At 41.6% G+C, this 8,654-nt stretch overlaps 1 protein-coding gene and 1 non-coding gene across 7 annotated transcripts in view; one reads left to right on the forward strand and one right to left on the reverse strand.

Annotated features, from left to right (window-relative positions):
* The window catches only part of PPP6R3 (protein phosphatase 6 regulatory subunit 3), a 70,776-nt gene extending 63,894 nt beyond the window's left edge, over positions 1-6,882 (reverse strand). For 3 of the 6 annotated variants that reach the window (XM_034770358.1, XM_034770356.1, XM_034770361.1), the window contains exon 1: positions 6,750-6,882. The gene's annotated coding sequence lies outside the window, so the exon portion shown is untranslated. Of the gene's footprint in view, positions 1-6,660 lie in introns of all 6 variants that reach the window. The other 3 variants (XM_034770359.1, XM_034770357.1, XM_034770360.1) reach the window with 3 other exon arrangements.
* A 580-nt stretch (positions 6,883-7,462) lies between these two features.
* On the forward strand, positions 7,463-7,535 carry TRNAA-AGC. The gene has a single exon. It is a non-coding gene; the product is annotated as a tRNA-Ala (tRNA).
* Positions 7,536-8,654: the final 1,119 nt, after the last annotated feature.

Below are 8,654 nucleotides of genomic sequence, written 5' to 3' on the forward strand. Positions count from 1 at the left end.
CCCGCGCCCCCCCCCCCCCCCCCCCCCCCGCATCAACAAATAAGACAGTAGAACAACATGCTCACCAATACATTCTACTTGATTGCCCTGCTCTCTGACAGCAAACTTCCCAGCCCATTGCAACTTTATTCCTCCAGGACGTCTGTACTGGACCATGATAGTAAAAGCCTGAACCTACTTGAGTGTTAGGTACCCTATGGCTTTCCTGGCAGGGCAGAGAGAACATTAATATCTGCAACAAAAATTTCTATTTTAAATATGATTTGCAGAGCACTTAAAAATTGTGCTTGTATACTTTAAGGTTCTTTTTGATGTAGAGAGGTCTGAACGGTTCTCTCACGTGAGAAATAACAGGAATATCAAGCAAGATTAATGAGTGATTTCAAGAGCTTTCAGTTTTCTCCATCCCCTGCTAAAGGAGGTTCTGTTTGGGTTACAAATGGGGTTTCCTTTGTTCCTTTCCCCTACCAATCTTGCGATTGTGGAAAAACCATTCCTTCTGACAAAGCTTTCCATCATGTCCTGACTAGATAGGTCTGACTAGATAAGTCTGGCCTCCGCTGAAAGCTCATTCCACAGCCTAACATTCAAGAACAATTTATCTCCAGCTTTCATACACTTTATCCGAGGTTTTGCAAGTCACGTTGTTCCAGAGGAGCACACTAATCGGATGGGGGGGGGGGGAGAGAGAGAAGAGAATCGCAGATGAAGGTAGAACTGCTGATGGACCTGGACCCTGACCTACTGATGGCCTTAAAGATCAGAAGCAGGCTAGTAGCAAGTGAAGGAAACAGGTCACAGGGGATGCATTAAGGAAAGCCATCCAATTAAAGTGATGGGATCCTGCATACTGCTGCTTCCACCTTCCCTTCCAGATACAGAGTGGATTCAATCTGCATATGGCCCAATCCTCATCTAGGAAGAATGGTAAAGTTTCCTGGAAAGATAGAATTAGAAGATGACATTTTTCCGAACTGATGCTACCCAGTACTCTAGGTTAACTGCTGAGTTAAACAGAGCCCCAGTGCTTTTCACCACTTTGATGAAAGAGGGCAGATTCAATTAGGGAAAGAGTGACCCAGGTAGTTCTTCAAAGCATTTCCCACTTATGATTAACATTTCAATGTTTTACAGGTTGAATTCAAGCCAGTTACTCATTGTATATTGTGAGCTCTCAACTTAACTGAAGAGGCAAAGATGTTGAACCTTTAACAAAGAAATCATCTTGCCAAAGCATTCATTTAGTTTAACACTTCTGACTTTAATGACCAAAGCATTTTAAATGGTTAGACTAAAGGGACAATCCCTTCTCCTTTAGTTGCTCAAGTTTCCGTGTTTTGAGATGTTATTTGAGTCATTCTCTAGTCACCACAGGACATTCCAACAAAGCATCATTTTTAGTATAAATGAAACAGAAAATGTTCTGAATGAGCCCAGGTCTCTACAAGCTGTTTCTCCCCTTTGGAGGTCATTTTAAGCATGGCACATTTTTCAGATAACGTTCTCTGTTCTCAAAAAAATAATAATAATAATAATAATAACAACATGTCTAGTTACACTTCAGAAAATAATCTGCCAAGTGTTCAATTTGTCTTGCACTGAATTTATGAATGATAGCCTAAATTACAGTATAACATATGCTAGCCTTAATTTATGCATAAACCTAACTTGTTCGCACAAACTACAAGACATTATGCATGCTCAGTTCTAACTAGTCTTCCTAAATACATTAGCATTTGAGACTAAAAAGCTCTTTCACCAAATTCCTGATCTCACATGTTTTAGCTTAACTGGATGTTTTCCTGAAGTTTAAGGATCTTTAACCTAAACTCTACAGTGACTGTCATTTTCAGCTGAAATAAAATTTTACTGTAGTGTTACAGGCAAAAATGACTTTAACCACCCCGGTAGCACAAGTCATTATTTCACAGGGTGAATAAAAATCAATGACTTTAAAAAAAAAAATCCAATTTTTTTATTTAAATCAGATTTTTGATAAAATGTTTGAGGAAAAAAAGCTATCTAAAGATAGTTTTAATTAAGATATATCTGAGTTATAATGTCTCATTATGGAATAGGGATTATAAATTCTAATTCTATAGTATGAGATAATATATTCGTGTAATGTTTAAGAAAAGTTTTGTAAATGAGTTCCAACAGTTCATGGATTAGAGACCCAATCTTATGGGATTCCAGGGGCTTCCGTATAGATTATTTAGGTTAATCTTTCTATCTACCGAATGGGACTCCGTGCTCAGTCTAGAACAGGGGTTAGCAACCTCTAATTTAAAGGTTTTGCTTGCCAGTAATACATTTTAATGTTTTTAGAAGCTCTTTCTATAAGTCTATAACAGGGGTAGGCAATCTGCGGCACGCAAGAAGATTTTCAGTGGCACTCACACTGCCTGGGTCCTGGCCACCAGTCTGGGGGGCTCTGCATTTTAATTAAATTTTAAATGGAAGCTTCTTAAACATTTTTAAAAACTTATTTACTTTACATACAACAACAGTTTAGTTATATATTATAGACTTATAGAAAGCGACCTTCTAAAAACGTTAAAATATATTACGGGCACGCGAGACCTTAAATTAGAGTGATTAAATGAAGACGCGGCACACCACTTCTGAAAGTTTGCCGACCCCTGGTCTATAATATATAACTAAACTATCGTATGTAAAGCAAATAAAGTTTTTCAAATGTTTAAGAAGCTTCATTTAAAATTAAATGAAAATGCAGAGCCCCACAGACCAGTGGCCAGGACCCAAGCAGTGTGAGTGCCACTGAAAATCAGCTTGCATGCCCATAGGTTGCCTACGACTGGTCTAGAAGATACCATCAGAGATGCTTAGTTTTGCAGTTCTCAAACTGTGGTTTTGTTCTCCAGAGATAACATGCTTGTTAACAGCAAAAATGTTTTTAAATAAATAGAGAGGTGAGAAATAACAGACCTAAATCCTATTGTCCCTCTGCAAATTTGTGTACACAGAGTCAATCCCTTACCTCTCTCTAAAAGTGGAAAGTTTCAAAAAGTTTAATGAATAGATTGTTGGGGCGGAATAGATATGGACAAGGAGAACAACTCTGGAGATAAATGTGAGAAGGGAGGGACAGGCAGTAGAAACAAAAGTGAAACTGTTTGAGCGGCAAATTCCAGAAGTCTTGAGGTCTTTCTGAATGTAGACCTCATTGATTTGAGATCTACCATGCCATTTTCTCACTAGAAGGGAAAACCTATAATGGCAGCAGGCTGTAAAAGAGACCCAGTTTGGGAATAAGAACCATTCAAGAAATATATGTTTGCTGATGATGTTCTAAAGAAAGTCACCCCAGTGAACTGGTGGAAGTCACTTAAGCACTTGGATTCAGAGACTGTTGAAGTGATGATTTCACTTTTAAACAGCAGTCGCTTCTTCTGCCGGTGTAGGAAGAATATTTTTTTCCCTTTGGACTAATTCATTCCAAATTGAGAAATCGTTTGGGACCTGAAAAAGCAGGAAAGCTTGTTTTTCCTTTCCAGATTAGGAACAAACAGGAAAATGAAGGTAAGAGGACTGAGTTAGCTGCAGGAGCCAAGTTTCTCATATTGACCTGACTGACATAGTCGATTTAAATAAAATATTAAAAAAAAATGAACTATTTTAGTTAAAAACAATATTAACAAAAACAAGCCCCATTTTAAAAAACTGGAATGTTTAACTAAATTCAAAAATTCATATGCTTGTTTTGTTATAATATTATATGTTTGCTGTTGAAGGAAAAAAATCCAGAATACATAACATTGTTGTTTTAGTTAAATAAAACAATTTAAATGTCTGTCTGGTGATGTTCTCTTCCTAATACAGCAGGCAAGAAAATCCTCCAAATATTAATGATTAACCTGTTGAATTGGAGATATTTATGAAGTCATTGGGAGGTGAACTATCTGCTTCAATTACCTTTGGTAAATGAAATAACCAATCATTCATTTTCTGATATAGCTGTAAAACTAATCTGAAAAGTTTTCAAAATAAATCACTTGAAAAATGTATAGTGTGTACCTTCTAAAAATAAAACCTACATCTATCTCTGAATTGTGAAGAATATATATTAAGGTTATAACAACCAACAAGAATGCACTTTTATGTAGAAATCCATGATTAAATTGAGTCTTCCTGACTAGTGATTTAAATCAATTTGATTTAAATCACTAATCCACCCTGTTATTTCATACACAAATTATAGTTTTTTGCAAAATGAACATACAAGTTCAAGGAGCCTTACAGATACAGGAAAGAAATCACTCGTATAAAGAGATTCCTTATTTTTTCCTTGAATTTCTAAAGACATGTTTGTGATTTACACCCCAATCGTACAATGCGTAACATGCAGGTGGCCTACTGTGCCTGAGCAGAGCCCCCCCCCCCCCCCAAAAGACACTATGTATTGAAGGATCTGGTAGTTACAAGTAAAGAATTAGACACCAATGAACAATTTTAAGATTCCCTTCAGTTTTAAAACTGCAACTCCAATCCAAATCTTATTAGGTGGCAAATAAATTATGTACAGCCGAATGATCATGCATACACATACATTATAAAGTATGTTTTATGAAAAAAATATCAATTGATACCTTTAAGAAAGAATGCTAGAGACCTTTCCCTAGCTTTAACATTCCAGTAGAAACAAGCGCTCATGCAGTGTTTGCAATTCAAACACAACAGTGAACTTGAAAGTAAAACTAATTTTTCATTGATAAAAAATACAAGTAAATAAAGAGCATAAATAGTAAAGAATAATCAGAATTCCTTCCATTCAAGATTCAACAAGAGTAATACTGTTAAAGGTTTTAACCTCTGATTTTTAAGCTAACAGCATCCAGAAACTTTTCTGTAACTAGTAAGTTTCAGGAGTAGAGGCATGTTTCCTTTACCCAGTTAACATCTACTCAGAAGAGAGCTAAGCCTTCTATAACAGCTTTCACTGGTTACACATCCCAAACAGTTCCAACATAATACCAAAGAATCAGGTATTTTGAAAAGGTTTATTTCTTACATTTTATACCCATCTATACTAATCTCCAGGCACATCATGGGACAGTCTTGGAGCTCCAATTCACTTTTCTACTCAGAAAGCACTCTGAGGCACTAAAGAAAAGGTCAGAATGAAAAGGGAAACACTGTCAAGTTCAGTACAGCCTAAAATTCACTTTTTGTAAGAACTAAAAACCCAAGGGTTTTTTTGTTTTTTTGTTTTTTTAAAGTTAGAACTAGCCAAAATGTTGCCATGATTTTAAGAATGAGCACATGAACCACTGAGGCACTAATTTAAAACACAAAGAGCAAAATTAAGTGTGAATAAGAGCAATAACTAGTCTGTTTTCACTGTCCAAACTGAGGAGCACAACAGCAAAGAGGAAACCAAGTTTCAAATTAAGGAGCATTCTGAATGCTTTTAGAAAGAACACTTTAACCTGACAGGTTTCAGAGTAGCAGCCCTGTTAGTCTGTATCCGTAAAAAGAACAGGAGTACTTGTGGCACCTTAGAGACTAACAAATTTATTAGAGCATAATGCATCCGAAGAAGTGGGCTGTAGCCCACGAAAGCTTATGCTCTAATAAATTTGTTAGTCTCTAAGGTACCACAAGTACTCCTGTTCTTTTAACCTGACAGTGTCCCTCTGATAATTCATCTAGTTTCCCAACAATTACTAAGAACCAAAACAATAAGAAAGTAAAGTTTCTTATTTTGAGGGGTTTAAAATAATGTTTATGGGCCCATTAAAAAACAGCATTACTCAGGGATTCTGCTAGTTGAATAATAAAGACATTTGTACTAAGGAAAATAGATGTTAAAATCCTATGACACCCCAAAAGACATGAGACAGTTATAATAACACACCTCCAACTACCCAACTTCAACATCTATCTTGTGCAGCTATCCCTGACCCAGAGATGAAATCCACACCTGACCTGTGCAACTCAGCGAGGAAACACATGCGTCTGCAGGCTTGGGACACACAGACTGACTCAGGGAGCTGGCTACGCTGTGGAGACAGGCCTTTACGCACCTTCCTCGAGACAAAGCTCAAAGGTTGTTCAGGTGTTCGCAGAAGGACCGCAATTCAAACTAACACGCCCAGTTCTAACTAGTAATTTGAGAGAAGAGCTGTAGTAAGAAGACAAGCAGAGAGAACACAGCTGGATCCCTTTAACTGAGGCAACAGGCGGTAAAAGTAACACCGGGTCTCTAGTGATTAGGTACCTCCCGCTGAGTATCGCTGGAAAGCAAGTGGGGGCGGGAGGGTCGCACATGCAGCCATATGGGGGTAAAGTCAGTGCCCCTCCAACGGGGCATATGAGGGACCCAGAGGAAAAGGTACCCTAGGAAGCCCCCACCCCACGCTCAGTGACGCCCAAGGCATGACCTGGGACTTGGGAGGAGAGGGGGTCGACACAGTCCTATTCCACAGGAAGCAAAACAACTCAGCCAGGCCGCTGCTAGGGGCGGGAAGCGAGCAAACAAGGCCGCCCCCCACCCAGGCGCAAACCGGGGAGAGGGGCGGGAAACGGCCCCCAATCGCGGGGGGAGGCCTCAGAGACCAGCCCGCAGACTCCGGGGAACAGGAAGACGCGCCCCCCCCCCCCAGCCCCTGCGCAGGGCGGGGGGAGGAGAGCGCTCACCGGGCCCGTGCATTGGAGCAGAGCGTCAGGGAGGGGGAATAACCCCCGGCGGTAGTTGACTCAGGCCGGGGGCCCCCGGATCTCCCTACCTCGGCGAGCGCGTCTCCCCGTCACGGGTCCCGGTCTGCCTCGGCTCAGACGGGAAAGCGAGCGCTCGCCACCATCACCGACACTTCAAGATGGCAGACATATCAGACCCTATGAGCTCTCCTTCGCTCCCCCTCTCGCCTGCCAATCACACTTCCCTGACACGCCCAGGTCCCCACCGATCACACTTCCATTGGACAATAGCATAAATTCCGTCTCCCATTGGCTTTCCTTTGGCCGCCAATAACATATGAACGACAGCACCAGTGGACTACATGGGGATTGAGGGCGGGCTGAACGAGATCCTGAAGGCCAATCAGGGCATCCGGGTGGGCCCCTCTGGTGCCCACCTTCACGCCTTAGCAACAGCTTAACGTCACGGTGACAGGCGTGTTTTTTACCCAATCAGAGCCGCGAGTACAGTTTAAAAATAAACCGGGTTAGACCAATCAGCTGGTAAAAGACTCAGACCGATGTGCGACCAATGGGGGTACACAGAGGGCGGGATGGAAGCCGAGGGCCGCAAACACAAAACTAGCCTCGCCCATCGCCCTTTCCCATTGGCCAACGGAAGAAACCACGCCCTCAGCAGAGAAGGGAGGTAGCGAAACTGCCTGACAACAACTTGCTGCTAAGGGAATCAGGGGGAAAGGAGTAGATCACGCGATGAGGGGGTTGCTTATGTGTGAGTGACTAAGAGAGAGGTTAATGGCCTGGGGAATTAGCTCAAATGGTAGAGCGCTCGCTTAGCATGCGAGAGGTAGCGGGATCGATGCCCGCATTCTCCAGAAGGTGGTATGTTTTTCACAATCGGGTTTTCAAGAAATTCCTTTCCTGCTTATGAATACACTAAAAAACGTGACTTCAATTAGTTGTTTAAAAGTCCATTAGCCATGTATTGCAGATGTTTAATTTAATTATTTCCCCATATAGATTGTTAAACTGACTATGCCTTGACAAACCACAGCAAAAGTAGCTGAAACTCTACAAATACACATGTGCCCCATTGAGTCCTACAAAATAACAATAACAACAATTTGCACACGCACATTTTGCCCTAAGGAAAAACTCTCAAGTGGCTACTGAAAATAATTTTCCCATATCCGTTGCATCATATTGAAAAAATAGCCCCTGGGTTCAATGGGTTCTGCAAAAATGGGCATGGGCTAGTTGCATATTTTAACAGTACTGTGCACTCCTGTTAAAATAAATGGATCTCTCTAATACACACACACCAATTGCACTTGCAGATCCCAGATTTCCATACCTAAATCAGGTAATTGCAGGCATAAGCAGCACATTGTTGCCAGCTCTCACAATTTTTATCACAAGTTTAACAATATTTGGTGTTTTTCTTAAAGCCCCAACTCCTGGAGACGTAATTACATGAGAATCTTAGTTTTCATTTTTTAAAAAGAGTTCCAATCATCATGGTTACAGAGAAAACCTTGAAAAAAAAATAAAATGTTAAGGCTTGAAAACCAGAAGGCAAATAAAAAGAGCACAAAAGAGCATTTTTGTAAACTCATGATTTTGGGGAGCCTGATTCATGATTTGTAAACACTTGATGTGGCCATACTATGTTATCCATACTGTGCAAAGAAAGCTGGCATACTGAGTGTGTATTTTATTAGGGTTACCATACGTCCGGATTTTCCCGGACATGTCCGGCTTTTGGGGGCTCAAATCCCCGTCCGGGGGGAAATCCCCAAAAGCCGGGCATGTCCGGGAAAATCGGGAGGGAGGGCTCGGCCGGGGCCTCTTTGGCCGGGGCCGGTGCGGGGTCGGGCCGGGGTCGCGGTGCCGGGGGCATGGTGCCGGGCCGGGCGCGCGGTGCAGGGCCGGGGTCGCAGTGCCGGGCCGGGCTGGGCGCGGGGCCGAGCGGGGAGCCGGGGGCGCGGTGCCGG

The sequence above is a fragment of the Trachemys scripta genome, chromosome 4, assembly GCF_013100865.1.
Source record: "Trachemys scripta elegans isolate TJP31775 chromosome 4, CAS_Tse_1.0, whole genome shotgun sequence".
In the NCBI taxonomy this organism is placed as follows: Eukaryota; Metazoa; Chordata; order Testudines; family Emydidae; genus Trachemys; species Trachemys scripta.